The sequence below is a fragment of the Centruroides sculpturatus genome, unplaced genomic scaffold, assembly GCF_000671375.1.
Source record: "Centruroides sculpturatus isolate CEXI.00-Female unplaced genomic scaffold, Cexi_2.0 scaffold107, whole genome shotgun sequence".
In the NCBI taxonomy this organism is placed as follows: Eukaryota; Metazoa; Arthropoda; class Arachnida; order Scorpiones; family Buthidae; genus Centruroides; species Centruroides sculpturatus.
In genome coordinates, this window is record NW_019384422.1 from 499,158 (window position 1) to 506,342 (window position 7,185).

The following is a 7,185-nucleotide window of genomic DNA, read 5'->3' on the forward strand; positions in this document are numbered from 1 at the left end:
GAGATATTCGGAATTACTTCAGGTGTTTGGGGAGCGAAGATGAGTTTACAGAAAGGCATAAATTTTGTAAATAATGTTAATATCTTAGTTAAGTATTAAAGTTTATAGACATTATATAATTAATTATTTATTTTAAGATTATCCAAGAAATAAAATTTTTAAATCTTCTTAAAATATTTATGAATATCTATAATTAATTCATTCATTTTAAACACATTTGATGAGATATATTTAAACAGTAATCGAAGTAGAAAAATAATCGAAATGCTATTTGCAATTTACAAAATGAGGCAAATGCATGTCTATTGTAAAAAAGTCAATTTATCCTTTCAACAATAAGGTTAATAGATCTTTTTAGTCATTCTCATTCTTCCTCTCTTTCATATAAATAAAATATAAACTAATTTTAACATATTACATCTTATTTATCTCCAATCACAAATGCCAAACTGTTCATAACAAAGTAACAAAAGCTTTTGTGTGATGCTAACGACATCAGCAAGATTTATTACCACCAACAACAGTTAAAATATTTATATTAGTATATTAGTACAACAAAATCCGATTGATTGACATTATGGAAAGATTTTTATTACATACTTAAATATAATTTTATATAGATTAAAGAGCGTAAAAAAATATAATACCATTATATATTGCTTTATTATAATATTAAAATGTTTTAATTGTTTAAGTTATTTGAAAGTGTAGAAATAAAAACACAAATAATTTAAATTTCTTAATAAAATTTTAAAGTAAAATACAGTTTAAAAATTTGATTACAAAATTTATAATAATAATAATAATAATAATAATTGTAAATTCTTAATTTTATTTGTAGTGAATAAGCAGATGTTTATCAAGAATTTTTGTAAAAAATAAATAATAATAATAATCTAAGTAGGCCTATATTTAATTAAATTATTTATAGTAATAAAAATTATCTTACATTTATTAAACATAAATTATTTGAAAGGATTGTTTGAAATAACGATAATAAATATATTAGTTGATAAGACACATTAAACATTTTAACGCGATTCAATATTCTAGGAAAAGAATAATACAACAACTCTTTTTCTACGAAACAAAAGCCATTGCTATTATAAACATGAATTTTTCTCATTATTCACAACACGAAATGTCAAATATTTTAAAAGGAAAATATATATATCAGCATGAAATATCAATATATTCCATTGTAATGTTTTATTTTTTTTTTTTAATTCAAACGCATGCCATTTATACATGAAATATATGATTACATTATGTAATTGTAAATCATTCTAAATCTTAAACGAGGATATAAATTATAAAATATTTACTGCCTATCATAAATATTATTCTAGCTAATTAATATCCAGAATAAAACATCTACAAGTATATAAGTTAGTAATTTATACTCTTGTTATTTATTATTATTATTATTTATTTATTTATTTATTTCTAAAGTTTGGTTTCCAAACTTTAAAACTCTTTTTTTTTGTCAGGGATGTTCACTTATCCATAATGGAGTCACTAAAATATATCGTTTAAATACAGTTTAATACGTTTGTATTATATTGATATATTTATTAATTATAACAATTCTAAAGAAAATTCTAAATATATGGGGGGGGGCTTGGTCCATTTGTTCATAAATTTCTTGACGATTTATCGATTCCATTTTTTTTTTCTTTTCCTGACAACTTTAAGCTAAGTATTTTATATATATGGAGCAAATATAATATTAAAATATTTTAAAATAATTTATATTTATATTATTAAGTTTTAAAAAATAATAATAATTTAATTAATGTATTGCCCAATTGAAAATATTAAAAATTAGTATAACGACTCAAGGGAGAAAAGGAAAAATCATTTTGCCCTGGTAATCGGTTATGTGGTGCCATCTACCGTTTATAATTTAAATTATACAATTATTTTAGTGAATATACAAATATCAAAAATAGATATAATTATGAAGTTAATATCTAAAAAATTCCAAAATTTTAATTCATAAATAATTATTTTAAAAATGTATGATGCAATTTTTTTTTTAATAATTATCGAACTAAACGGTTCGTAATAGAAAACTTTTAAATCGACGTATTGTACAGTACCTTTCCCTCTAAATCAAGATTATCACCTCCAATTACATCGATAGTACCTTTCGATTGATCGTCCTGAAGATAATTGTTTTAAAAGTATGTTAAATCAGCAACAAACAAAATAATAATAATGATAATAAAGTACTGTATTTTACCTCATAACTCTTTAATCGAATAAAATCGAGTTTTATTTGAACGAGTTTATCTTGAACGAAAAGTTTCATTTTGTCTAATAAATCCGTAAAAAATTTATAACCTCCTTTCAAAACACATAGAACCACTATTTGTCCGTGTCCGAAGTCTTCTACAATATCTCTCGCTAATCTTTCTACTCTATACACGATACAGTAAATTCATTATAATGAAAAACATACACGAAAAGTAATTTGAGATAATAATTACATAAAATTTATTATTATTATTATTATTAGAAAAGGCACTATTAAATAGTCGTTATTACTTCAGATCAAATGGATAAAGGTAAATATTCTGTTGTAAAAAAATCTAGAGAAACCTAACTTCATTACATGATAGATCATAAGATTTCGTGGTTTCTCGATTTGATTTCGATGAGTAATTTAATTCACTGAGTTGTGCACTGATTTTATCATTTGATTACTCAAAGAAAAAGAAAAGACAAAGTTGTTTCGATATTTCTATCAGAGCAGATTATTATGGAATTGTTTTTATAGATATTGAGAAGCGAAATCCTTTAAATACTATATCTAATTATAAGTTTCAATAGCTATGGAAAAATATAGTTTTTCACCAAAAGAAGAAGGTTTTAAGAGCAATGCACAGCACAGTGCATTGCTCTTAAAACCTGTAAAATGATCTCTGGCAATATCAATCTTTTGTTGTGTTTTCTTTTAAAGTACGAATTTAAAATATCTGTAAACTTTACAATTTAGTTTTTAAAAATTTGCATTTTTGTTGAACTAAATATTCAAATAATACAACAAGTTGTGATAAATATTTAACGTCTTATATTAAAAGTAAAAAGACTTAAAATGCATTCGATTTTTATAAAGTAAGAACAGAAATATGCAAAGCTAGTTTATTTCTTGTTTAATTTAAGTGCTCCGAAAGCAATACCAGGAAAAAACAAGTAAAATATTTTGAGTAGTTATTACCCTTTACTGGTTTTTAAATTCAAACCATGCAACATTCAACCGACTGGTGGAATGCTTACATGAGTACACCATTGGTTAGTGACAGGAATAATGTTGACAGATAAGAATGAAAAATCAGAAATTGTGATTCTACAAAGTATTGGCTTATTCGCTTCTATTAAAAAAAATATCAACTAGATTTTGAAAGAAAATAAATTAATAAATTTATTAACTTATATTCGACTCATATTCTACGAAAAATCAAGTATAAAAAAATACATTTAGATACAAACTAATGTTTGTGATTGCATTAAATATTATATTAACTTAATTTCATTATCGATATTTTATTACATATTTTGATTTACTACTTGAAAAAAAATCAAGAATTGCATTTAGAATAAATTCAAATACGAATTGTATTTAACAATCATTAAGAAATGGCGAAATTTTCATTTAAAAAAAAATATATATATATATATAAAAATAAGATACCATATATACAAATACTTCTTGACATGNTAAATATTTAAATAAATAAAATGAATATGCTTTAATTAGAGTAAATGTAAAGAAACTAAAAAAAAGGATGATCAAGTGATAAACCGAAATCGTACGATACGTTATGTGATAGATGATTTCTCACGAATGCCATAGGTTCGCCACCCCTGATCCAGTCCAACAGACTAAACAATTCGTAAAGAACATAATAGTTCCGAGGAACCGTCTAGCTTAAGGGTTCTGATTGAACGACTCCGTCGGAACAGTTACTCACTCGGATCAATTTAAACGGTTCCCGTTCCGGAATACATATGTTCTTTACACTACAAAGTACAGTGCATAACTATTGATCATTATCAACAATTTCTTAAAAAGTGAAATATTTATAAAAAGAATTTTCTTTGTGGTTACATGTCATGGAGTCGTAGTTCTTATTTCGTTAAATTGCTTTTTGATGAAAACATAAATACCTATGAAAGTGTATACTGTAGAGCAAGTCTTTTTTTTTTTTTTAAATTTTTCCGTATTATGGAATTTTTCCACATATTGTACATTAAAGTTTTTCTAAACGTTACTTGATTACTACGATTCAAAAAGTTATACGTGCTACCAGTATGAAAAACCTTTATTTGGGTGCGTTGTCCTGACATTGATTTGTGGAAAAGAAAATTCAGCAGTCACATCACTAAACACAAAACACATGCTAACTAGAGTACAGTCTTTAAGAAGGGGATCTGAAGATTTTTCCCCATGCCTGGAAAAAATTTAAGGCTCCGTAGTAATTTCTATCCATATAAAATTAATGTTATTTTAATAACAGAAAATAAAATCTTTACACAGCTTTTTATTAAAAAAGAAACATTCCACGTATTTCATTTGTTCAAGGAGGGGAAAAAAAGGATTTAGGAATACAAACACGAAACTAATTTTATTCTAAAAAATTATTGATAAATTTACCTGTCTTCAAATTGCGTGTTAAATTAAATAGGTAAACGTAATCATAATTTTCTCAGTCAAGGTTAATTTAATAATTTTCTCAGATAAGAGATTAAGCTATAAGATAATTTATGCAATTTACTTACGATAAATTTTGTTTAGATAAAAATGACTGGACTTTAATGAATATTGATAATGATATTATTTGTTCTATGATTATAATAAATTTATTATGAAAACATTTTGCTTGAGTCAATATTTTATTTTGCAATTTAATGATTAATTTGATAAATATCGATGCAGTTAAATAAATAATGTTTGGGAAATTTCTGTTATTTTAGAACATACTTTCTAAACTTTTCAAGCTAAATATTAGGTGTTTCTACCTAATATAGTTTTCCTTTTTTTAAAAAAAACAATTGGGTTTCTGTATTCGAGGGAATTGCATATCAATACTTCTTGCGAAAACCCGAAATTACGCGAAGATCCTTAATCAAATAGTCTCAAATCTTTTCTACGTATGCTTAAACACTTATACAACCATTTCAGTTAACAAAATAAATGTTTACATGTGTCTATAAATACAAAGTAATTTATATGAAACAAAAACAATATGGGTAAAAAAAAAAAACAATTATAAAAATTTACTCACCCGTTCGAATCTTATGGAGGATAAAAACTTTTCTTCTATTTTCTGTCTGCTGTTGTTTTTACGGTTGACAGCAGAACATCATCCTCTACCGTCCCTCCAATCATCTGTTTTTACTTTCTCGGTTGTTACATATAACAGAGGGAAAGTATGATTTTTACATTTTTGGAATTAGAACACACTGAAACGTCGAGAAATGGAAAAAAATACAGGGGTAATTTCTGTATAATGGATGTTAGTGAGTGTGTATGTAAGTATGGATGTTTGTGTGTGTGTGTGTGGCACGATAATACCGATTTTACTCGTTATTAGCATGTATAATTTTTTTTATAAAACTCATCCCTACCCTCAAATTTAATCTTTTTGCCATTTTATAATAGTTAAAAATATAAAAATTTTAAAAATAAAATATCATAACAGATGGCACAACTCATGCAGTTTTAAATATTACTGGATTTTTTTCTATTGTATTAAAAGATCTAAACTGATTTTTAAAATGAACTTTTTTCACAAATATGAAATAGATTTTTGTCTGTATCAAAATATCCTTCTTTTTCCATAGAAAATGTATTATATTTTTACACCATTTTGCTGGAGATTGAGTGCAAAACCAAGAAGGTTAATCAGTCTTAAGTTAAAAATTTCTACACGCAATTTCGTTTCTATAATACATTATAATAGGTGATTTTTTTGTAAATTGTTAGAAAGTACAGTACTTTTTCGTACACTAGATGGCAATGCATGTATATTGAGTCTGTTCGCTCGATTAAGATAGTACACGCTTACGTCCATTTTTTCAGTTTTATAATGAGAAATTCTAATAAATTATATGAAATTTACTTAAAAATATCAAAATATTTATTGATATACGTACTAATGTTAAAACTATTCTCGAAAAAGATTTATATTTTAATTCCTCTAAGAAAATTAGCAATAGTAACTTAATTATAGATGTAGAAAATGCTATAAGAAAAAAAAAACACTGCAGCAACGAATTGCTTAACTTTCTCAGCTACATTTAAAACTGCGCGTGGTGCTACCTGTTATAATATTTTATATTAAAAACTTTTTATATTTTTAATTATTAAAATGTAAATGCTAATAACGAATAAAATCGATATTATCTCAGACACTACTCTAGATATGACACACGACTTCTTCTACCTCCCCTCCCGTCGACCTTTAACTATCGAAATTTAATAGTAACAATCCCCTAATATACAAAATATCAGAAATTTTCGACAAAAACCACAGAAGTTACTAAACTTCAAGAGGGTGAACAAAACTCTACCTCCGAAAAATACCCGAATTTTTTTCACATTTCTCGACGTTTCCAGCCATTTGGAACAATACATTTGATGGAGCCAAACAGTTTGAAATTATTTGGCTCCATCAAATGTATCGTTCCAAAGATCAATGTAAGAGAGACATCGATCTTACAAGATGAACTGAAACAAAATCTCAAATCAAGGACCTTTAAACTGTAAAATTTTAAAATAATTTGATATAATATATATGATTTTTTTGTTTGTAAATGAGGAAGAGATAAGAAATAATGAATTGCACGTTATCGGTTTTGATCATGCGAAGCGACACGAAACAGAGAGCTTGATTATAGTCGCTAACTGAAACCTGTTTCTTATCGCTTCCTAACTCTCTCCTTGTGTTGCAATTTATACGAATCCTTCCTTTAAATAGTATTAATTTTAGATACATTGAATAAATAATTATTACATTTTTAAATAGGCCTATTATTTATAAAGAATAATCAATAATATGACAGAAAAAAAACAATACAAATTGACACGTTAAAACACTACTATTTAAAAAAAAAAGGATTTAATTAGACGAATTAGTATATCAGAGAAAGTCCATCCACATTATACAGACCTCTTTT